This window comes from Curcuma longa, chromosome 17 (assembly GCF_044706935.1).
Source record: "Curcuma longa cultivar G26 ecotype Majalengka, Jawa Barat chromosome 17, ITB_CL_G26_1.1, whole genome shotgun sequence".
NCBI lineage: Eukaryota > Viridiplantae > Streptophyta > Magnoliopsida > Zingiberales > Zingiberaceae > Curcuma > Curcuma longa.
Window position 1 is genome coordinate 4540174 of NC_133877.1, and position 25817 is coordinate 4565990.

The 25817-nt window shown below is 46.6% G+C and overlaps 1 long non-coding RNA gene across 1 annotated transcript; it reads right to left on the reverse strand.

Annotated features, from left to right (window-relative positions):
* Nucleotides 1-12999: 12999 nt before the first annotated feature.
* Nucleotides 13000-13522, reverse strand: LOC141811391 (uncharacterized). The gene is made up of 2 exons (XR_012600171.1): nucleotides 13384-13522; nucleotides 13000-13282 (listed from the first exon to the last, which is right to left on the reverse strand). It is a non-coding gene; the product is annotated as an uncharacterized LOC141811391 (long non-coding RNA).
* Nucleotides 13523-25817: the final 12295 nt, after the last annotated feature.

Genomic DNA, 25817 nt, shown 5'->3' on the forward strand with positions numbered 1-25817 from the left:
AACGAAATTGTTTTTTGTCGCCATCTTTTGGAACGAAAATACTATTTCGTTGCTAAATTTTACGATGAATTTTAAATTCGTCGTAAAGTTTGCGACGAATTTCGAAATTTTCATCGCCAATAGTTGCGACAGGCTTTTGGCAACGAAAAAGTTTTTGTCGCCAATTTCGTTGCAAAACCATTTAGCGACGAAAATTTTTTATTTTTTCGTCGCCAATTTCGTCGCAAAATCACTGTTTTTTTTAGTGGACTATCCCTAATATTGGCCGACTTCGTCTCAGCAACCTCTCATATTAACCAGCGGCTACCCCTAGTCTCGCCCGACCTCGTCTTGGCTACCCTCATCTCGGCCAACCTCATCTCAGTTATCTTTTTACTTGGCCAACCCTATCGCGACTATCTCAGCCACTCCACCTCACTTTGGCACATCCCGAGTCTTGGCTTTGGGCCTTTGACACACTAGTCTTGTGCGCCACCGCCCAAAGAATGACTTGCTTGCAAGTAACACAGGCTTGGTCCCCTCTGATACCCTCCCTTCTGCGTCACCGTACAGAGGGCGTATCAGGTCGTCAGACGTGGTCTCCCGCTAGCCTCCTAGCACTGCGTATAACGCCAAAAGGAAGATATCGGTGCCAGACCTGATCTCCTCCGATGTATTTTCCCTACATATGTAGCCAAAATAAAAGGGGAATGGAAGAAAGTTGCCTTCTATGACAGGCGGCCACGTACGAAGAGGAAGACGTGACCCTACCCCATATGGAAAGTCTCTACAGCCCCTTTTTCATGCATATGTAGCCAAAGAAAAAAAAGTGGAAGGGAGAGGAGTTTCCTTCTATGACAAGCGGCCGCATGCGAAGAAGCGAACATCATCCTACCCTACAGAAAGAACTCATACAGGTTATAAGAAGATCAGTCCACTACCATGTTCGAGATTCAATTTCTGAAACTCTTACTACTCTTTGCTACTACTTGATTTTCATTCTCATCATCCTCATCGGAACCCTAATTTTAACGTCGGAATGACTTGTCGAGACTACTCGGTGCCAGTCTAACCTCTTTCTTTAAGTGCATTTCAGATTTGATTCCGGTTCAGCTCTTCAGCCTAACCTCGCCTTCACGCCTGGTATAAGGATTGTCCGCGTCAGATAGTTCACTGACTGATGGCTTGACCATCTACAAAATTTGATCGGAACAAATAATCATATGTGTTACGGTCGTCGAATTCGGATACGGACTGTTACGGTCGTAAGGATACGGGCCCGGACCGAGAGACATGGCCGAGTCGAGTCAATCATCCGGGACAGTCGGCCGCAGCACTGGGGCCCGGATCCAGGTTCCCGGGTAACCGCCCGAGAGGTCCACATCCAAGCCCGATAGCCCGGGGCGTCCGCCGAGGAGACGAATAGCCCCACCGAGCCGACTCCCAAATAACCCGAGTGGGTAGCATACCCGACTCACGGACTCCAGCATATGTTACAAATAGGCTTGCCAAGCCGACTCCCGGGTAGTCCCCGACTTGAGCAGCATGCCCGACTCGACCCAGGGAGTCGGGGCCGAATCGTACGCCCTACCACTGACCACTCCATTCCTTGTCCTATGACCACTCCAGCTGACAAGCACGCCACGAGGTATGGCCGCGCGCCGTCTCGGCGTACGACACTGTCAACAGTGTACCTCCCCATTAAAGACGGCACTCCTCCCAGGTACGAAGAGTACCTTCAAGGTAAGGTCCACCTTGCCTCGTCCGTGGTACGGACCGACTCACCCTTATATAAGGCGAGCCCCTGTGAGAGGGGCCAGGTATGTGCTAACCAGTTTATCACTTTTTCTACTCTTGTTTTCTCTCCTGCCGTCACTGACTTAAGCATCGGAGTGGTCTCGCCGGTCCCGCCGGCCGTCCATCTCACGGTGTCTGTGGTTGCAGGTCTTCGGCGATCGTCGACCAGTCTCAACCATTTTCCCCGCACAGTGCCCCTGAGGAAGTGACGTGTGCGCCCAGAAGAGGTTCTTGACGGGAACATATTTTGGCGCCGTCTGTGGGAACACGACAAGTCCCGAATCAAGACGCACTCATGGGTGAACCGTCACAGCCTCAGCTCATTACCATCACGCAAGAGGAACTGGATCGAAGGATAGCGACGGCGGTCCTCGCCGTCACTCGAAGTCAATACGAAGCCGGTGCTCAGACTTCCCGAGTGCCTACTCGGATTGAGGAGCTCCCTCCAGCTGCTGCTAGACAGCAGCGAGATCCGCCCGAAGGTCCGAGAGCTCCCTCCCGGAGACCCCAAGGGGAAGCTGATGACTACGAGGCTTCCGTGGAATCGGCGGCAGAGCAAACACCGAGCCGAGACCCCATCCGGGGGAAAGGACTGGAGACGGGCGAGGGGAGGAGTCTAGAGAGTTCGCCCTTCATACGCCGAATCCTCGAGGAGGAAGTGCCCCGGCATTTCAGAATGCCACAGTTCTCCGACTACACAGGGAACACCGATCCCGAGGATCACTTGGGCCGGTTCGAGAACGCCGCTCTGCTGCACCGATACCCGGATGCCATCAAGTGTCGAGTCTTCTTGACCACTTTGGCTGGATCCGCACTGAGGTGGTTCAATCGGTTGCCACAATCCTCCATCCGGTCCTTCGCCGACTTCAAAGGCGCTTTCTTGCGGCACTTTGCCACCAGCAAGACGTACCGCAAAACTATAGTGGACCTTTTCGCCACCAAGCAGAAGACCCGGGAATCCCTGAAGGAATTCGTACACCGATTCAACCAAGTAGCGCAAGAGGTGCCCGCCGCCTCTTCGGACGTCCTGGTAAACGCCTTCTCCCAAGGCTTGACCGAAGGGGACTTCTTCCGGTCAATAATTAAAAGACCTCCCGAGAACTTTGATGTGCTGCTCAGCCGCGCTGACAAGTACATCCACGTGGAAGAAGCTCAGTCGGCACGGCGCCGAGAGGCCGAACCCGGCCATGGCAGTGCCTCTCATCGGAATGCCCCACCGGCTCCCCGAGCCGAGAGAAAGTCGGCGCCTCAGCTGTTACACAGGTCCGACTTGGACCGAACGCCGACCAAGCATAACCAGCGGACCATCCATGAGGTGGCTAATCAGCCCAGCCCCCCTGCCGGCACCTCTAGATGGGCGCCTAAGTTCTGCGCCTACCATCAATCGAAAAGCCACGACACCAATGAATGCCACCAGTACGCCCGAGAGCTGCGCCTGGCCGCCGACCAGCGGACGCAGAAGTCTCCCAACCCGAGACAAGGAAGACCCGTCGCTGGGCGAGCTGGTTCCAGACCACGACCTCCTTCCCCTCGGCCTACGCACCACCGAGACCGATCGCCGAGGCGGGGGGAACAGGCTCCCCAGAGGGGAAGCTCCCCGAGAGCCGAGGCCCCACCACCGTGAAGACTCTCCCGGCCACAACCAGAATAATGCCGCCCGAGGAAACATTCTCATGATCACCGGAGGAGCAACTGATGGCGACTCCCACCGAGCCCGAAAAGCCCACAGTAGGCAGCTGGAGGTCTGCAGCGTCGGCCAAGGGCCGCGAGAAGAAGGACCGATCCTCGGATTCGGCCCTCAAGATTTGGAAGGCGTGGAGACGCCGCACGACGATGCCTTGGTCGTGCACGCCACCATCGCCAACTATAACGTCGCCCGAGTCTTCGTCGACACGGGCAGCTCGGTAAATATCATTTTTCTGAAGGCTTTTGCGCAGATGCAGATCGACAAGGCCGACCTGTCGCCGATGACTACTTCCCTGTTCGGGTTCACGGGGAACGAAGTGCGGCCACTCGGACAGATCACCCTCGCTATCTCGCTGGGAGAAGAGCCATTGAAGAGGACTCGGCGCGTTCCATTCACCATAGTGGACGCGCCGTCTGTTTACAATGTTATCTTGGGAAGGCCAACTCTCAGCGCCTTCTCGGCAGTGGTCTCCACATATCACCAGAAGATGAAATTCCCGGTGGGTGATCAAGTCGGGGAAGCCAGGGGAGATCAGTTGGCCTCCCGAAGGTGCTACGTTGATATGGTTCGGACGGAGGCCCGGAAGAACCGAAAGACACAAGGCGACGGGGTCCACGCAGTACAAGAAGCTCCTCCCGAGACACGCCCCGAAGAAAAGGAAGCCTTGCAGGTTTGCCCCGACCGTGCCGACACCGTAGTCCAGATAGCAGCAGACCTGCCGCCCGAACTGAAGGAGAGTCTCGGAGCCTGCCTTCTCCGGAACCAAGATGTTTTCGCCTGGAGTACTGAAGATCTCACGGGCGTCCCTCCCTCCATCGCGGTGCACCGACTCAACGTCCTGCCCGACAGCCGGCCCGTGAAGCAGAAGAGGAGGCACTTCGGGCCCGAGCAGAACCGAGTCATCCGAGAAGAAGTGCAGAAGCTCCTGAAGGCGGGACATATCAAGGAAGTGCACTTCCCGACCTGGCTGTCCAATGTGGTGCTCGTCCCGAAGCCGAACAACAAATGGCGGGTGTGCGTCGACTTCCGGGATCTCAACAAGGCGTGCCCCAAAGACTGCTACCCCCTGCCCCGCATAGACCAGTTAGTGGATTCCACGGCAGGTTTTGAATATATATGTATGTTGGATGCCTATCAAGGCTATCACCAAATCCCGCTTGATGTAACCGACCAGGACAAAGTTAGCTTTATAACAGCCGACGGCACTTTCTGTTACACTGTTATGCCATTCGGGTTAAAGAACGCAGGGGCCACTTACCAACGCTTGATGGATCGGGTATTCCAACAACAACAAGGAAGAAACATCGAAGTCTACGTCGACGACATTCTGATCAAGTCGGCTCGGGCAGATTCTCTTATAGCTGACATCGAGGAAACCTGCAGCACCTTGAGGCAATACGGGCTCAAACTGAACCCGGCTAAGTGTCTCTTCGGTGTTCGAGCCGGGAAGTTTCTCGGTTACATAGTCACCGAGAGAGGAATTGAAGCCAATCCAGAAAAATTACAAGCCTTAGCTCAGATGGCCCCTCCCCGAAACCTAAGAGAAGCTCAGAAGCTGGTCGGGCGAATCATGGCTTTGTCTCGGTTCATCTCTCACTCGGCGGGGCGAAGCCTACCCTTTTTCAAGGTTCTCCGAAAGGCTCAGAAGTTTCAGTGGAATGCCGACTGCGACCGGGCCCTGGAAGAGTTGAAGACTTACTTAACCCAACTTCCCCGACTGGCAAAGGCGCTCCCGGGTGAACCGCTCCTGATGTACCTTTCTACCACTGACTCGGCAGTCAGCTCGGTTCTGGTAAAGGAGGAAGAGCAGGGCCAGCAACCGGTATATTTCTTCAGTCGGCTGTTGAAGGACGCCGAGACCCGATATACCAGCTTGGAAAAGCTGGCCTGGACGGTAGTCTTGTCGACTCGGCGGCTTCGGCCTTACTTCCTCTCTCACCCGGTGACGGTTTTGACCAACAGCAACTTGGGAAAAGTGCTTACTCAACCCGAGTTCTCGGGACGCCTGGCGAAATGGACGATGGAGCTCAGCCAATACGACATTCGTTACCAGCCTCGCGTGGCCATCAAAGCGCAGGCGTTGGCGGATTTCCTAGCGGAAGCACACCAAGGCGAAGCCGAAGAAGAATGGAAAGCATATGTCGACGGTGCTGCCAACAAGCAAGGAAGTGGAGTCGGGGTGGTCTTGGTCTCTCCACAAGGGGAAGAAATACGGCTGGCCGTACGGTTGGGTTTCAGGGCCTCAAACAACGAGGCCGAGTACGAGGCAGTTCTCATGGGTCTGCAGGCAGCCAGAAGAGTCGGGGCTACCCGAGTGCAGCTCCTTTCGGACTCCCAGTTGGTGTCCCAGCAAGTCGAGGGGAACTACGAGATCAAGAATGAGCGGCTCCGTCGCTACGCGGATGGCTTCGCAAAATTGAAGATGGAGTTCAAGGAGGTTACTCTCAGTAAGATCCCCCGAGGCGAGAACGGCAAGGCTGACGAGCTAGCCAAGTTGGCGAGCTCGGTTACCGAATGGACGGAAGAGAAGCCGATTACGCAAGTGGCTTGGATAGCTCAGATAGATCAACCCACCAGGACGACCGACCCGGACGACTGGAGGAAGTCGATACTCACTTTCCTCCAAACCGGTGGAGTACCTGGCGATCCCGAGCAAGCCCGCCTCCTCAAAAGACGCGCCACCCGATTCACGCTGATAGGAGAGCAATTGTATCGCCGAGCCTTCTCTCGGCCATTACTCAAGTGTCTCGGTCCCGAAGACGCCGAGTATGTATTAAAGGAGGCCCACCAGGGATGTTGCGGTAATCATGCAGGAGGACGATCCCTGGCCCGGAAGGTCCTCCTAGTCGGTTACTTCTGGCCGACTCTCCAGGCGGACGCGGCGAAGTTGGTATCCACTTGCCTCCACTGCCAAAAGTACCAGCCGTTCCAGAGACAACCAACACAGCAATTGAAGACGGCCACCACTTCCTGCCCATTCGACCAATGGGGGATGGATATAGTCGGGCCCTTCCCGACCGGACCTCAACGGAAGAAGTTCTTGTTAGTGGCAGTCGACTACTTCTCGAAGTGGGTGGAAGCTGAGGCCCTGGCCCGAATCACGGAGGAGGCGGTGCTCAAATTCCTGTGGAAGAACATCGTGTGCCGCTACGGCATCCCGCATCGGCTTGTCTCGGACAACGAGCGGCAGTTCCAAGGCAGGAAGATCCAGGAATGGTGCAAAGGACTCGGCATCCAGCAAGCCTTCACTTCGGTGACTTATCCACATAGCAACGGCCAGACCGAAGTCGTCAATAGGGAAATAGTGCGAGGACTGAAGACTAAGCTGGACCACGAAGGCGGCAGTTGGGTGGAAGAGCTACCTTGCGTCCTTTGGGCATACCGCACCACTCCGAAAGAAAGCACTGGGCTTACCCCGTTCCACTTAGTGTATGGGGGGGAAGCCGTAGTTCCCATGGAGGTAGGAGTCGAGTCGGACCGCCGACAGCACTATGACGCCGACAACGACGGCAAGCGACTCATGGAGCTGGATCTCATATCCGAGACCCGAGACCAAGCAGCCGCTCGGTTGACCGCTTACCGACAGCGCATGTGCAGTACGTACAATCGGCGAGTCATCCCTCGAGCCTTTCAAGTGGGAGACTTAGTTTGGAAGAAGGTCAAGCCCGTAGGAGACGTCGTCGGCAAGCTTGAACCCCCCTGGGAAGGCCCCTATCGAGTTCAAGAAGACCAGCTCAGGCGCGTACTACCTTGTGGACTCGGCCGGAAAAGAGTTGGTGCGACCTTGGAGCTCCACTCACCTTCAACCCTACCGGACTTAGCCACTAAGCGGAAGTTTTTCCTCCTCATGATCGCCTGTATCCTTGGCTGTAATCAAAACTGCTAATGAAATGACTTTTTCAGGCGTCACTCAACTTCTCAAGGTTCCTAACTCTCCCGACTCGGACATAGTCGGGATCGAGCAACCAGGTCTCGGACCTGCTCCTTCAGCAATTGCCCTTCTCAGGGTCCTAACTCTCCCGACTCGGACATAGTCGGGATCGAGCAACCAGGTCTCGGACCTGCTCCTTCAGCAATTGCCCTTCTCAGGGTCCTAACTCTCCCGACTCGGACATAGTCGGGATCGAGCAACCAGGTCTCGGACATGCTCCTTCAGCAATTGCCCTTCTCAGGGTCCTAACTCTCCCGACTCGGACATAGTCGGGATCGAGCAATCAGGTCTCGGACCTGCTCCTTCAGCAATTGCCCTTCTCAGGGTCCTAACTCTCCCGACTCGGACATAATCGAGATCGAGCAATCAGGTCTCGGACCTGCTCCTTCAGCAATTGCCCTTCTAAGGGTCCTAACTCTCCCGACTCGGACATAGTCGGGATCGAGCAATCAGGTCTCGGACCTGCTCCTTCAGCAATTGCCCTTCTAAGGGTCCTAACTCTCCCGACTCTGACATAGTCGGGATCGAGTAATCGGATCTCGGACCTGCTCCTTCGACTCAGACGCAGTCGGGATTGGCTTAGTACTTCAAAAATGTCAAGTTCAAAATTCAACACGAATACTCGGCAAAGGACAATGCGGCAGAGGCTTTCATTCAACTTCAAAAGGAAAGAGAAGTACAAAAAGAGAAGTACAAAAAGCCCCGAGGGGGAAGTACATAGCCTAGCGGCCCCTTCGGACCTCTTCCGGCAGCGCCGCCCACACTTTCTCGATATCCAAGAAATCCAGCGAGGTTCCTTCTGGAAACAGGTCCGCCTCGTACACTTGGTTCAGCGCCCCCTCATAGCCGTACTCCAGCATCCGGGCAGTCTTCTCCTGATACTGGTCAAAATATTCCTGAGACGCCAGCCAGGCTTCTTGGGCTGCCTTTACCCGCTCGGGCTCCTTCTCCTGGTAAGCGGCAAGCTCGTCCTCTGCCGCTTTCTTCTCCACAGCCAAGTCCTCCGCCCGCTTCTTCCATGTGGCCAAGTCCTCGAGCGCCCGAGACAACTCCTTGCCCCTTTGAATCAGCTGTTCTTGGGTCTGCCTCAAGTCCTCTTGCTCTTTAGCCCGAGCCGAGGCAGTCTCCTGCTCAAAGGCCTCAGCCTTTTCCTGAGCCTTCAGCAACTCGGCTCGATACTGGGCGGCCTCTTCACCACTCTTGGTCGCGGCTGCCTTCGCCTCGGCTAATGCCTGCTCGCGAGCGGCACCCTGAGCCTTTATGGCTTGCAGCTGCTGGTCAATCACCTTGAACTCGCGATTCAGGTAAAGGAAACGGGTGTGCATCTCCATATGCTCCACCCATATCTGCATAAGTAAGTCAGTTAGCGATGAAGGGGCACAAGAAAACGACAAGCTAAGGGAAATAAGAGACACTCACCCGCAAAATGTGGAAATTCCCCCGGTAGCTCAGCTCGGAAGTATTGATCCCCCGGAAGGAGTCACTGTTCCGGATCGCTCGGACCCGGGTCATCAGATCCTGCACCTCTGCCGGGTCGAAGGGCTCATCGGCTGCCACTCGAGTCAGAGGCAACGTGTAGAAGTCGGCTCCGGCCGTCGAAGGGCGTCGGAGCCCCGAACCAGCCGACCCCGAGCTGGTCGGCATTGCAGCTCTCGAGGAAGATCCTCCAGTCGGGGGTACACCTCCCTCGGTCAGCCCCTCGGCCTGGGAAGTCGTAGTCGTCCCGGCGGCTTCGGTTGTCGGAATCGGCTCGGACTGCGGCGGTACCGCACCAGCAGAAGTAATTGGCGCCCCCACGGCGCCCGACTCCACGGTCGCCACTTCAGTCGGAGCCGGCGGTACCAAGGAAGTGGTTTCCTGGCCCCGGTCGGACACACTCGCGCCAGCAGCACTCGAGGCAGGAAGATGCCCCTTGGAAGCCTTGGACTTTTTGAGCCGCTTCTCCTCGCGGCGAATCGGGCTGGACTTCTTCGAACGCTTCCCTTCGCGGTCGGGCGAGCGGGAGCGGCGATGCTTCTTCTTGTGGGAAGAGGAGGACTTCTTTGATCGGCCCTCCCCCTCCGCTGTCTCTTTGCCTTTGCTGGCCGAAGGAGGCACGTCCCTCGGCTCCGCAATCACAGGCTCTTCTTCCTGAGTGTCGGTCTCGGGCATAGCAGATACGGGAAGATGACCTTCCCCTTCGGGAACTACTGTCGCCAGTGGCTCCACCAGCTCGGGCTCGGGAGCAGCAGAAGTCCCAACTGCCTCTGCGGTAGCCGATTTCTTGGGCGTGACCAGCGCCTCCAAGTGTGCCCGAGTCCACTTCAAGCACTTGTTCACCGACGCGTCCATCCAAACGTCGTCTGCAAGAAAGAAGAGACGAGTTGGGTTAGTCATTACAGAAGTCCGAGTGAATAAACAACTTACCGAGTGCCGCCGGAAGCTCGGCAGCGACGGGACTCAAGTCGGCCCGGAAAAGAAGCCCTTCTTCCCCGACTAGCTTGGCGATGTCAAATTGAAGGCCCTTCAGCACTTCAAAAGCCCCTAAGTAGACTTTATTCTTCTTGTAAGGCTTCAAGACGGGCAAGGCTGGAAGCTCGTCCTGCCATTCAGTCGGGAATTCGAATGGACTCGGGGGGGAGATATAGAAGAATTGGGGATGTCATCCCTTGTTGGAAGAAGGATACCCAGTCAGGAAAGGAAGACCCGGTCTCGAGTTGAAAAAGAAGACGCCCTCCTTCTTCATTTTCTTCGGATAAAAGAAAAAGTGGAAAACCGCGGGATCTAAGGGGATTCGGTACATGCGGAAGACTAAGACGACTCCACAAAGGAGTCGGAAGGAATTCGGGGCAAGCTGATTCAGGGGGAGCTGGAAGTACTCGGCTACTTCCTGAAAGAAAGCGGGAATCGGGAACCGGAGGCCCCCCTCTAGCTGACCATGGAAAAAAGTGACGCAACCGGGTGGGGGAGTGTGAAGACGATGGTGACTCTCGGGGACCTCTATCCTATACTCACTCGGGATTTCGTACTTCAGACGAATCTTCGAGCGGGACCTCTCGGTGAAGGTGGTAACTTGGGACTCGTACCATGGACCAGTGGACGGGACACTCGCGGAGGGTTCGTCCATTGACGGGACACTCACAGAGGGTGCGTCTGTTGACGGCACAGAGCCCTCAGAAGCCATCGCTACCTATCGGAGAAGACCTAGAACGACACCAAGGAAGGAAAAAGAGACTCAACCAGGGAAGAAGGCTTACTTGATGCAAGGAAGGAAGGAAGCGGCGACGAGAGGAGAACCGGAGAAGAAAGCGGAGAAGAGGAGCAAGGCGGCGAGGAGGGGCGCTGTGCGCCCAGCCTCCCCCTATTTATACCGAACCCTAGCAAAACTCAGCCGTCCGATCCGACAGGCGAAAAAAGGCAGGATCTGATGGCAATCGTCCGATGATGCACGTTTCCGAGGCGTGATACGGCGCAATTATGGCGACGATTCGGCTGTCCCATCGGACACCCCGCCGCAGTAAAGCGTGCCTCGGAAGTCATCCACACCATGCCGATCACGTGCGCGACGACCGAATCATCCAATGCCCTCCCGACACGTGGCAACCCCTCACTGGCAGGAATGTCAACCGGAGCAACTCGACTCGGACTCGGTCTAGTCAGTCGAACACACGTCTCCTTCGACTAGACTAGTGGGAAGGCTAGTGTTACGGTCGTAAGGATACGGGCCCGGATCCAACCGAGAGACATGGCCGAGTCGAGTCAATCATCCGGGAGCAGTCGGCCGCAGCACGGGGGACCGGATCCAGGTCCACGGGTAACCGCCCGAGAGGTCCACATCCAAGCCCTATAGCCCGGGGCGTCCGCCGAGTCTACGAATAGCCCCACCGAGCCGACTCCCAAATAACCCGAGTGGGTAGCATACCCGACTCGAGAGGTCGGAGCTCGCCAGCATATGTTACAGATAGACTTGCCAAGCCGACTCCCGGGTAGTCCGATTGAGCAGCATACCCGATTCGACCCAGGGAGTCGGGGCCGAATCGTACGTTCTGTCCTATTGACCACTCCAGCTGACAAGGACACTGTCAAGTATGGCCGCGCGCCGTCTCGGCGTACGACACTGTCTACAGTGTACCTCCCCATTAAAGACGGCACTCCTCCCAGGTACGGAGAGTACCTTCAAGGTAAGGTCCACCTTGCCTCGTCCGTGGTACGGACCGACTCACCCTTATATAAGGCGAGCCCCTGTAGAGGGGCCAGGTATGTGCTCACAGTTTATCACTTTTCTCTACTCTTGTTTTCTCTCCTGCCGTCACTAACTTAAGCATCGGAGTGGTCTCGTCGGCCCCGCCGGCCGTCCATCTCACGGTGTCTGTGGTTGCAGGTCTTCGGCGATCATCAGCCAGTCTTAGCCATTTTCCCGCACAGTACCCCTGAGGAAGTGTCGGGTGCGCCCAGAAGAGGTTCTTGACGGGAACAAGGACAATGATTAATGATCGATATCATCTGCAGATCTAATAGATCTATTGCAACGGCCAATGTAATGAAGTACAGAACGTGCATGTACTTCCTCACAGAGAGGCCTTGCCTTCATTGTGAAATAAAAAATAGATACAAATCTTAATTTTCTTGCAATCACTAAAGATTTCTCCTTATTGTAAGGGTTGCCGGGAATCTTTCGGTGCCAAGAAAACATGCGGCATGTGATACATGAAGCGCTTGCACTAATTCCTTCTAACAAGAAAACAATGATCCTGAACAAAATGCCTAGATCGAGAGCGACAAGGGAACCCACGAAGCTGTTAAATGTTAATTAAGTCAAAGCCATGCACGATCTAACCATCTAGGAACAGCGCATGCATCCAGGCGCCATGCATGGAATATGCAAGCGGCCGATCGAGCAGTAGCCTCGAGGCACGGATCTTGCCTCCGCTAGCTTCTTCTATATATCTGAACGGACGAAGCAGCTAGCAGAGAAGCTCAGAGCAGTTCAGCACGCGCCATGGGCGGCTCTTGGATTCGCATCATCACCTCTCCCTTCAGGAAAGCCTACACGATCATCAGCTCGCCCCGGGACAAGAAATCCCAAGCAGGTAAGGATTTCCTAGCTTCATCGTCGGTTGTGGTTTGAGTACTGGTGCATGGAATGTTCAGTTTCAGGGGATGGCCGGAGTGGGCCGCTGGAGCTGCACGGGGAGGTGATGGCGTGCGCGTACGAGGACGTCCGGGTGATGTGGACGATGCTCGACAAAGCGAGGGCCGGAGACCACGTCGCGGCCTCGTGACGATCGATCGGAGCGAGCGTACGTAGTGCTCTGTGTAAATGGATGCATGCTCTGTGAAATTCTTACGAGATAAATCGAAAAGTTACTACGAGCATAGACTTAGCAACTATTAATAATGGCTACTCATGGGTCATTATTTAATGTAGCTGTGGCAGCTGCTGTCTTTATCATCCTGTGTGATCGTTCTTATCCTCATCGAATAACTAGCTAATTAAAGCAGACGGGAATTTGATCTGTGAAGCATCGGATTCTCTTTTAAGCCTTCCGATGGTCCACTCTTAATTAACTGACATGACAGCTTTTTAATCAAACAGAGAGAGAGAGAGAGGAGAAAGACAAGCTGGTGCACATGCAAATCCAAACTTAATAGCTTATTTATTGACTGCAAGTCTTTCGATTCCAGCACAGCGCATACTTACACGCCCACCACGCACAATCAACGACCAAATTAGCTTTGCAAGGAAAGAAACAACAATGGACTCCAGAAGACCTCTAAACAACCAATTATATATACTGAAACATCGACGACGGTAGTTTGATAGTTTATTTGGTGATAGCATACACAGCGTAGACGATTCCTGGGATGTAGCCGAAGAGCGTTAACAGGAGGCAGATCCAAAACTCCACCTAAATATACAAAAAAAAACAAGAAGAAAAAGTCATGCGTATCTGGTTAAATCGTTCTTAGCAAGGAGAAACAGAGTGAAAGGGGAGTGGAGTAAACTAACCTGGCATCCGAATTTGAGAAAGACACCAAGAGGAGGGAGGAGGACCGCGATGAGAATATCGATGCAATTTGCGGTGCCCTCGTCCGCCATTAATGACCTGGAGCTGCTCACCTACCGGGAGAAAGAGACGGCGATGAAGTGAAACAGAGACGGTGGAAGAAGAACCAGAAGCTTAGATTTATAAATAGATAGAGGCGGCACGTGCAGGCCACGTGAGGGGGAGCTGCATTAAAGTTACCTCTTATGTCGTCTTTTCAGTATGTTTATTTATTTTTAATTTATCTTCCTTTTAATATTTCTATCAATTTTTTTTATAATTTACAACCTTTCATTTTATATAAAAAAGATGAAATCCAGTCATTCTAATAATTTTACACGATCGATCTCATGAGTATATATGATAAGATAAATCAAAAAATCATATTTGATCATAATGGAGAAAAATATTATTCGACTTTATTAAAATTCAAATTTTTATCTTCTTTTATAAGTCTACTCTATTCTAATCAACTTTGCAAGACTATAACCTCTCTTCTAAAAAATGAAGGCCGAGGATGTAAACTGTAAAAGACAAGGCAGATGAGAAGCAATAATTAGTTAGGACTTAGGAGTGTGGTCAGTGTCTGATATTTAATATCAATATATAGATATTGCGTCATTTCTTAACTTTTTGAGATAATTTTAATATAAATATATATATATATTTAATTAATTATATATTTATGATAAAAAAAAAATTTAGCAAGACTAGGAACCACACGTGCCTTGCGTGTGCTTATTTAATGGGCCGAAATTACACCAGAGATGGGCCTCTTTCAGTTACGAGAATAAATGTAATGATCCAACATCGTGCAAAAGAACAAAGAGGACCTTTGAGGCCCTATCCATAGTCCAGTAAATTCCATGGGCCTAATTCATAATTGTTTTAAATTTATTTAACGAGGTGACCAAGTCAGATGGAACTAAGTTGATTGATACAAATAACAATTGACTCGATAGCTAATCCAATAAGTTTATCTTGTTCAACGATTATTGGAGCTGTCAAACGGACTAACTCATGGTGGGATGAACCAACCCACTAAAAATCCATCATACGGCGGGCCAGACCGGGCCAACCTACTAATTTGATGGGTTTGAAAATCTCCAACCCAACCTAACCCAAGACGGGATGCGAGTTAGGCGGTCCAACCTACGAGTCTATCAAAAAATAAAAAAATTTTAAAAATTTTAAATTTGGATTATATTTTAAATTAATAAATTAAAAATTTTAAACTTGAATTATAATTTTGACGGATCAAGTCCACTAATTCATTGATTTTTCTATTTTAATTTTAAAATTTGAAATAAATTAATAAACTTTTTCAATCCGCGGGTCAACCTATACGGGTCACGGGCTTAGGCGCGCGGGTCAATCCATCTAAACTTATCTTAAAATAAGTCGATAAAATTTCAATCTAACCCACTTAAATTATTTGATGAGGCATAAATCAATTCAATTGATATTCTAGTCGATTCAATTTAAATAGAGAATAAGTCTTTACTTAATACAAGGTTATGATTGTTCAGACAGTCAAGTATCATATTCTCAATCTTTCACTAACGTAGATTTAAACATATTCATTAGTAACATAAGCAAAAAATATATAATTTAAAACTCATTTGTCACGTAGATAAAACACATATTGGTCGACCATTTAAAACACGATTAACTAACAACTCAAGTTGACCTTAGTGAATTGATGATAATCATGAAATATTAAGTCTTCATTTCATGAGTTAATGTGAATTAATAATGCACATAATTGTTATTAAGAAGGGTAAAATTTATCAAATATGAATTACATGTGTAGAATTCAATAATTCAATTCATTAATATTGATAGGCTATCAACGAGTTATGAGCTCAACATAGGAATGGCCAGATGACTAATACAAGAAGAGGAAGTCAAAATTCAATTAGGCATGTTGAATTATTGAGTTTGTTTTTCTTCCCTTCTCTCCATTGAGACGGGACTTCGATTGTCGCCTATCTCCAATAGAAAATATTCTGTTGCAATCATAGGAATTTCGTTCAATGACAAGTAAGGAATCAATGGCATTATATTGGTTTTGGATTCAAGTCAGTTCTTAGTTTGTCATTGCATGTAAGTAGCCATACGAATGATGATAAAAAGATCATGTAGATATATCATATGATTTTAATAGATGCATTACATTCCTTTTAAATCAATCTACATAGGCTATGTAAATCATTATGGTTCGACCAAGCCAGGCCATTTTATCATTTTAGTCAAGTGAGCTGATTTAGCTCGATGATTTAATTAGCCAGTTAGCAGAGTCATAGTAAACGTTGTTAGGATCGGTGCGAACTAGAGGACAGTGAATAACTTCGACCGTTTCGTCTCGATTTTGTATTCGTCGTTTGAATGTGCAACAAAAAACTCGAATTAACTCGCCGTTTCGTCTCGATGTCAAACACTCCAGTCAAACAACAAATCATTTATTAACAAAGATAAAAAAAAACTAAATTATATTTTTCTACACGAAGATAAATTTTTTTGAATTCATTTTTATTAACAATCCAAACAAAAAAAATGAAAACACTTTTACTATAAAAGATATTTTCGTAATTAAATAAACCACCACTTCACTTTCAACTAAAACAAAAACACGAGGACCACGTTTAAAACGTCTAGAAACTTGGAGGGGCGGTTTGATAATTCCTCTCTCATGTCACAAGTGACGCGGGAACGACCTCACCTTCTATTTTTTTAACATCCTCTTCAATTCACTTCCTCCACAAAACTCTTCGAATCCAAACTTAACCACCTTTCTTTAATTAACTTCAACCTCATCAAATTAATCAAACCAATCGAAACTAAACACGATTAGCTGCCGGCCTGGAGCTCGAGTGGCTGTCTGTCATGCACTACTTTAATCGAAAGGGCATGCAGTAGCAGCTGGACTAGAATGATCGATCAGTAGAGCATGCATCGTTATCATTCAAGTGGCAGTTGCCCTTTCTTGTCAACGACTTGTCCTGCCTGTTTTAGGAGAAAAGGTGGTACGTTCTAGGGCATGCACGCATTGATGCCTTAGGGGATGATGCAATGAACAATCACCTTCCATTCAAGGGCTGATCTTATCCTCTTCTCGTCGCTCATAATTCAAGGGAATCAAACTATGTGCCTTAATTAATTCCATTCACTGTGGCCACAGGAATCTCATCTCTCGTAGAGCAAAAAACATGCATGGGATGGAGGTCCCTTTCTAACCCTGGATTCCATATCGAACTCGACCTACAGTCAAATTAAGGAGGTATCTCCTCCGTGCTGCGATTCCTTAACCACGTAAGACGTACGTAGTCAGTCTCATGGCATATTCCACTGTGATTCTGACTCCGTCGATGTCGGGTGGCGCTATCACGTCGAGCGTGGCGGGCCCGCGAGCGAGCCGGGCGCCGACGAAGTTCGCGCGCGCGAGCGCGACCGACACAGCGACGTGGACGAGGGGGCCGGGCCTTCTTCTTCGAGAATAGGAAGTGGCGCGCGACTGGGAGGAAAAGGTGGCGGGGACCGCGTCGAGCGAGCACGTGCCCGGCGTCGATCGAGGCGAGGGCGGTTGCGACGTCGCCGTCCGGTCGACGAGAACTCCTAGCTAACTGCCCTGGCGGGGGGGGGGGGGGGGGGCGGGCGACGTCAATTACGAGTAGTTCCCGGCCACCGAAACTGATTGAAAGACAACGTCGACCGGCTTCTGCTGTCGCCCTGTTCCTCGCTCGCCTCCCCCGACGGCGAACCCTCGTCCGCCGCGACGTATCTGATCCGCCGCGACGTATATATACGCTCGCGTACGCGCGCCGTCCAGTAATTTACAAGCTGGAATTTAAATTAATTAATAAATAAGATGATAATTTCCATTAATGAAAAAATAGTATGAAATTTTTTTAAATACAATTAAATCATTAAATATTAGAATTTTTAATCGGTTAAATAAAATCTTACGCGTATTCAATTTAAATATTCGATTAAATTGATGGTGATTGATGGGCCCGTGCCACGCGTGCTCGAGGCGGGATTTGATGCGGCTGACGTGGCAGCCGGAACCGCAGCTCCATCCATGCACGTTAACTATGAGTTGTTATTTTCAATGATAATAAAAATAAAAATTATTCACCTTAAAAATTAAAATAATTGGGTTTTTAATAAGAATAAATTGGAACTTCATAAAATGCAAGTAAACTATTAATTCTATGCATTCAACGGAAAAACAAGTTATGATCGACCTCTTAAAATATTGGGTCCGTGACCGTGAGTAGAAGATATTAACATTTAGCACGAGGGAAAATTAACTCGAAGAAGAAAACAAGCTAATTAACAAAAAAAAATGTATCACACGAGTTAAGCCTAATGAATTAATGACAAAAATGAGAGTTTAATTAGTCGAATATGTCCAAAAGAAGAACAAATAAAATAGAACCAGTTAATTTTTATCAAAAATACTTTAACTAAATTATAATAATTTTGGGTTAAATTGTAATTTTAGCCGAGGTTTTGAGCGAGAATCTAGCGGGCTGTAAAAGGTAATTCTTCAAAATTAAAATCTTACATGGGCTTTTCTGCTAAATGGGCCCTTGGAGGCGTTAGACATAATTATTGATTTTGCCCCCTAAAAAAACTGGCCAACCAAAACACACCCAATCACTTCACTTGTCTCTTAGCTCATAGTCTTTTCTAGACACATTTAAAAATATATATATATATATATATATATATATACGATCGAAGGCATCCTTATTAACGAACCGGATACGTCAAATCTGAAAGCAACACTTAGGTTATTAGTGTAATCAATTATTAGTTCACTTTTAGCGTAGAGTCCCCAACACTAGGCCCATGTATTTTTGTCGTCGGCCAATGATACAAACAAGGGTTACTCCCCAACCCTAAGAAGAGCAAAGATTACTTAGAGCCCTAATTATCGCCTTTGACGATCCTCTCTACCATCATGTGCATGCATGCATGCATCATGCATGACTAGACGTGCAGTAGTAGTTTAATTAAATTAATTTCATTTTTCATTTCCATTCTAATTTTAATTAATAAACGTCTCTAAATATTGCTGTCATTGTACTTCATGGGAGAGCTAGCCAGAGAGAAAGGGAAGGGAACATTACCTTAAATTTATAGGACACTGACCCTACGAGGTACCAGTTAAACATGGGAGCATCTGGCTCTGTCCATTGCATCTTTGTATTTTTGCCCTCCAGTGGTAGTTGATGTATGTACAGGCGAGAATGTGTCCAAATGGTTAGGGTTTGCAGTAGTGGAGTTATGAGAGGGAGGGAGGTTGGACCATGGACGAGTGGTTGCTCTCTCTGAAGAGGATAGCAGGGAGGGCCCCTACTTAATTAGGGCATCTTCCTTCACACATCCTTTTCCTTCATTTATTCGGCACTTATATTCCACACAATTAACTACTTGTTTCTGTTCAATTACCTATATATATCTACACACACATATTTCCCCTCCATACAAAAAGATAAAAACTTTATTATTAATTTAATATATATATACAATAATTTTTAGTGGACTGATTTTAAAACAGTCTTTTTCTTCTGCAAAAGGTGGAATCCGCCACCTCAGCGGCCTCACACGATCGACCCCCTGACTATTTGTGAGGAGGTAAATCGGGAAACTGCAGTTGGTCACGACGCAGGAGGGTGTTGCCTGACTTCGTCAGGATTTGAACCCTTGTCCTCTTCTGCAACTCTGCTACGTCGTAACCAACTCAGCTATGCAACGGTAGGACATCCGGGTTGTGACTTAGGGACCCGCGGTTCGATCCCCAGCTACGACGTATTTGCAGGAATTTTTCTCCAAATGGAGAACGCAATCAAAGGATGCTAGGCATCTGGATTGACCGCTGTATGTGGTCGGTGGGAAACTTTCATTAGACCAGACCGGTCACTCCAGGAATTGAGTCTATGAAACTGACTGAGATTTATCATTTTAAAACCGTCTTAATCAATAATAAAGTGATTTTCATTAAAACTATTTTACTTTACATTAATTTCAAATGCTATATATATTAATTGAATGTTTTTGGAACGTGAAAATTATGCATGACTGTGCGTGCATGAAGGGAAAGCGGGGGTGGGGCGGGGGCGACAAATGTTGGTGAGGAGTTCGTTGTGGCGAGGTGGGGCCGCGGCTGGCGCCATGCACGCACTGAGCCTCGACGGCGAACCCTGAACTGCAACTTTGTTCTGTCGTCCATCCCGTCGCTTTAATTTACTATCATTTCATATTCAAGTCGATGGAGGGCACGTCACTGTAACTTCGTCAACCTCCTCATCAATGCTGCGACAACGACAACGCACATCCATCCATTCACTCTCTCTCTCTCTCTTTTTTAAAAAATACTTTTAATTATATAAATAAATATATATAATATATACACACACATATTAATCATCAGTGATATGGAGAAGAAGAAGAGTTAGTGGTTTACGTGATCAGTTTTTGCATGACAAAGATTGCTTACGTGAATATTTCTTCTGCATGGGAAATAACTATATGTGCTAGCTCCTCTCGTAAAGTTAATAAAATTGAGCATCAAGAACAAAATCGATCACCTTTTGTAAAAGAAAAGGAAAGGAAAGGAAAGGAAAAGAAATCACTGATGGTTTGTGGCGAAGTTAGTCCACGATGGCTTTCATGGCAGGCCAGAGTCCTCGTACAATGATGCCTGCAATAATTTTGGGCGAGACAATGATTTTTCAGTCTCTCTTTCAGGAGATTTGTATACGTGGCATCAGAAATAAGATTGAAATGAAAAGGGAAGAAAACAACAATTAATATTGGGAAAAAAAAGGAGAGGTACCATTTATATATATATATATCAAAGTTTGAGGTTAAAATCTCAAATCTTGATATCAAAATTTGAGAACACATATATACATATATTTGAGAATTTTTAAGCAATATTAGTACTAAAGTAATCTAGCTCGATCGGATCTTGATTGGGATCGAATTAATGAGATTAGAGCAACTCGAATATAGCGTTCAATTGGGGTGTGGCTAGGTGAAGGGTTAAGTCTTGATTTGGTGGATTTATACTTAAATCAATAACACATAACAATTGCCATTAAGATTAATCCTATTAAGTGATGTAATAATCTTTGTATTAAAAGGAGATTTATATTATTGGATGCAGATTAAATGTGTACATTCAATATATTATTAATGAGTAATAAGCTTCATGGTGTATAGTCTGACTAACTTGATCATTCATGCAAAAGACTCCACTATGCTTGTAGGAATTTTGTCCGGCGATAAGTAAATGATATAATGACAGTGACTCTCGATTCAAATCAGTCATTTGAATTTGTCATTGTCTCAATTCAATTTTTCAATTTTAATTTTATAGATGATTGATAATTAGATCATGTAGATGCATTATTGCACCAAGTCGCACGCCGATAACTTAGCCGGGTTAGTTTAGTTTGATTTTAAGATCATGATCAAGTTTATAGTGAAATCCAACATTTAAGTTCCTCTCAATTATTGCACTAGCTCCTTCCTGCTGGGAAACTACCACAATTCGATTAGAAAGAGTAATTGCGTTTAGTGAATAGCAAAACCGGAGCAAATTATTGAAAATTATTGATTAAGTAGCTTTCGGTGGGCTTAATATCGTTTAATTAATTGCATGATAGAGGAACGTGAGTTTACAACACATGGAGGTGGGCCATTCCCTGTAATGAGATTTTTCTCCTTGTTCACTGTCGGCGGACAAATATTATGCCAAATCTATATATCCATCGACTATTTCTAAACCCGAGCTTAATTATAATTTATTAAGTTAAAATAGTGAACTTAACAATAATTAATACATTAGCTAGGTTTGGATTCTAGACTCTCTTACAAGTCAGTGTTGAATTTTTATTATTTTAATTATAACTATTAATTTATAAATCAGTTCAAAAGTAATAGATATAATAAATATATATAGATGCATGTATCACCTTTTAATAAATATATAACATTTGAAAATATTAGCCTTTTAAATTAATAATCATGAATTATCACCATCATTGATTCCTACTTTTGTAGTGGATGATGGACCAATTACTTTTGTTTTCATATTGTCCCAAGTGGAATTTTCGCAAATGAAGATTTTTGTGATGTCTAATTCATTGGAACTCCTTTAATTTAATCATTTATAATCATGTTAATTTTTTTCTTCGCTTCTGTAAAATTATATATAGTTTATAAAAATAATTTTGAGTTGTCAAATATCTCGAACAATTAATTATTGCCACCACTGTATCATGTATAGTTTGATATGCATCCTCATGGCTTGTTATATTTTGGCCTCAGACAAAAAGATTCAACTCTATACTTATTTTCCACATGTTATATTCAAAAAATCATTAAAAAATATTTTGGGCAAACTATTATCATGCAATAATAATAATAATAATAATAATAATAATAATAATAATAATAATAATAATAATAATAATATGAAATTAGTGTCTGTTAGCATAATACTAATTAAGTAAAGTATAGGACATAATTTGTATTAGATCATTTAGTTAATTTAACTGATTAATTATAGTCTTCTTTTTGGATGTATAATTGCTGGGGCAAAAATTGCATGTGCTGCAAGAATCATGCAAGAGGTTAGCTTTAGCCTCTATATATGGATATAGTGAGTGGATACTGAGACGATAGGTTATCATATGAAATAGAGATGAATTTTCGTGATCGAATAATCTCATAGGGAATAAAATCTATTCTATCTGAAAAGGTTATAGTTTAATCATTGTGATTTATCTTCCTTCCAATTAGTGTAGAACTGACATTAAGGGGCGTCTAAGATGAGGGTTATTTTGCCACGTGTATCACACAACAAAAATATAGACCTTTTGCGATGAATCTTACGACGAAAAAATCAAAAATTTTCGTTACAAAATTTTTTTGCGACGAAATATTTTTCGTTGCAAAAAGCTCGTCGCAACACTCAGCGACGAAAAATTACAAATTCATTGCAAATATGATCGCCAATGTTGGTGAAATTCTGTTTTGTCGTCAAATTTTGGTCACCATAGTGGACGAGCAAAAGAGGTAGCTACGATCAATTTTGATGAAAACCCGATTTCGTCGCCAAAATGAAAAGTAGAATTCGTCGCCAACGTTGGCGACGAAAACGAAATTTCATCGTCAAATTTGGCGAAACGAAAAATAAATTTTGTCGCCAATGTTGGTGACGTAAAAATATTATTAATATCCAATTGATAAAGTCTTTCGTCGCTACATTGTAATTAGGAAAAGTTTTTACGTCTATGACCTTCGATTGAATATCGACAAAAATCTTATCCTTTTTTTATGGGTGTTGTGAAATACCTCCCAACAAATAGAATGCATCTGTAAAGTATTAACTTACATACATAACATTTTTATAAATGATTTCTAATATAACTTTATAGTATACTATTGGAAATATGAATGGAAACAATGAAATGGAAGGATGGAGAAGACCCTCATATGGAGGAGTTTAGTCCCACATTGATAGTTGAGGGACAACTTGGTTGATTTATATTGTATCACAAGCATTGATGTTGTGAACAAATACAAGGGGAGAGACTCTCTCTCACGCGTGGGTGCGTAGGGGGGTGCAAATTCTAGGGCCCGGATTGCACTGCCCGCAAGGCAACTTGTGTGCGAGCGCGACCTGCGCGCGTCGAATGTCGGACCGATCAGGGCATAATTTGCCCAAGCAGATGAACCAACATTTTGCTCATTCCTTTCATTTTTTGTAACGGTGGCTGCAGTGAAATGGACAAGAGTTATTACCTGACGTTGAAACGGCTAGAGTTAATTACCTGATATTTCGAATCAAGCCATCAATTCTACCATTAATCTCCAATTAATTGGTGCGAGGTTATAAAAGAGGCAGCAGACAGCGATGGGAAAATACAACAAGAGTATTCTCGATCCCTCGCTTCTCTTTCCCCTGCTTTCCCCTGTGATAGCCTACGGGTGTAATCAGTTCGCCGAGAATGATCTGTGCTTCATCGTTTCTCCGGTTCTGTCGTTGTATCCTGGGAAACAGACGTCCGTCTTTACCTCTAAGCACCGCCGGAGGGGACGAATCTGTTTTAAGGAAACTGCTTTGAACGCAGGCCTCGGCAACTCATCCGTCTCGCCACTCGGCCACTCGGCTCAGCATCTTGCCCACTCGGATCGGCAGTCGACCTCTCAGCATCTTGCCCACTCGGATCGGCAGCCGACCTCTCGGCATCTCACCCACTCGGCTCGGCAGTCGACCTCTCGGCTCGGCCACTTGTCTCGGCAGTCGGCCTCTTGGCTCAGCCACTTGTCTCGACACTCGGCCACTCGGCTCGGCCACTCGTCTCGGCTCGGCACTCGGCCACCTACCTCGGCAACTCGGCTTGGCTCGGCAGTCGCCCACTCGGCCCAGCAACTTGCCTCGACACTCGGCCACTCGGCTCGGCCACTCGTCTCGGCTCGGCACTCGGCCACCTACCTCAGCAACTCGGCTAGGCAGCTCGGCTCGGCAGTCGCCCACTCGACCCAACAACTTACCTCGACACTCGGCCACTCGGCTCGACAGTCGCCCATTCGGCCCAACAACTCGGCTCGGCGTCTTGGCCACTTGGTGTCTCGGCCACTCAGCTTGGCAGTCGCCCATTCGGCTCGGCAACTCTCGGCCACTTGGTGTCTCGGCCACCCGGCTCGGCGACTCGACCACTCGACGTCTCGGCCGACTCGGCCACTCGGCCACTCAGCTCTCTCCGGCAAAAGATCGTCAACATATACTTACCAAATCTATTACATGCTCTACAATAAATCGTGATCCAATCGTATGCTTTGTGGATCTAGGGCCAGCGACCTCAGAATTTTTATTCTTTTGAGCAGTCGATGCATTTTGCTTCTATTTTTCAACAACCCAAGTGTTCTTTCATGTATCCCAAATCTCATCTTGTATATAGGATGATCTTGTTCCTTTCCTTCTTCACTTATATAACAAGTCTTTGTATAATTTTGCACTATATTTGTTTCATAGTTCTTTAAATTATGCCTCGTGTCCTAGCTCCACTTATATTTTTTTGTAACAATTAATATCGAGAAAATTAGTATAAAATGATATTATATTATACAATATCATTGATATACAAATTATTTACCGAGAATTTCCCATAATAAAACGTCTTTTCAGGTCTTAGGTGTACATACGTTCATATAGTACTAGAAACTCACTGACATTCTTTAAACTTTTTGCTTATATAAGCAGTTATACTATGACTTTCATGAGCAAAATTGTATTCAAAAAATATCCCATCATTAAAATAATAATAAAAAAATTAAATACATTTAAATTACTAATAAAATCAATACTTATCCACCTCCAATAATTCTCATAATGATCTAGCCATCATGGTTTTGTGTTAATTAAAGCATGATTAAAGGTGGTCCCTGATTATATATATAGCACAAGTAATTAACATTAATATCTTGCTTAGTGAAAAACCATTTGAAGTTTTTTATTTTTGGCAAAGTGTTTAATTAATTAAACCGTCCATTGTTTTAGGGTAAAACACCAAACACTCAACAAATCAAGTCAACTAATCTGTTTGCTTAATCATTCAAAAATATAGTTTGTAAACTTGTCCTTGTCGAAATTAAATAAAATAATCTTTGTATTTTTCATTAATGTACCTGTACAGTCGAGAGTGTCTTCTTCACCTATACATCAACATTATTCATAGAAAAAAGAAAATCTTTTCTAACACTCCCAACTGTTGAGCATGGACCTTGTGAGAAGATAAGCATCAAAATTTAATAATGTGACAAGGCTAATTGATATTATTTATTGACCTTTGACACTTACTAATTGACTTCTTAAACTTTAACACCAAACTAAGATAAAAATAAAAATAATTTATTCATATTTACGTAATCGATTATGACGTAATCAATTTCATTTAAATAAATTTTAATCTTTATTATAAAAAATATACAATAATTTATTCATATTTACATGTGTGGTACAACGCAGCTGGACAGGGCCGATCTGACCGTCCATTCTTTGCGAGCAAACGGATCGGAGCGTCCGGATGCGAAATATTTTCGTGGCGGCTTTGACTCCGAAAAGAAAGAAAGAATAAAAAAAAGAAAAGAAAAGAAAAGAAAAAGAAAAGTCGAGCGTCGCTGTCGCGGCCACATGCACATCGCCCCCTGAAATTAATAAAAATTATATTAAATCCTCCTCCTGTTGCGTTGCCGCCGGCGCTGTAGCTGTGATTAGCCCCGCACCCACCGCGGCCTCGTCCGCCGATTTCGACGTGCGCCACCGAGCCCGCGCGGCCCCCACCGGCGGTGCCGGTGGCCCACGCACGCCCGT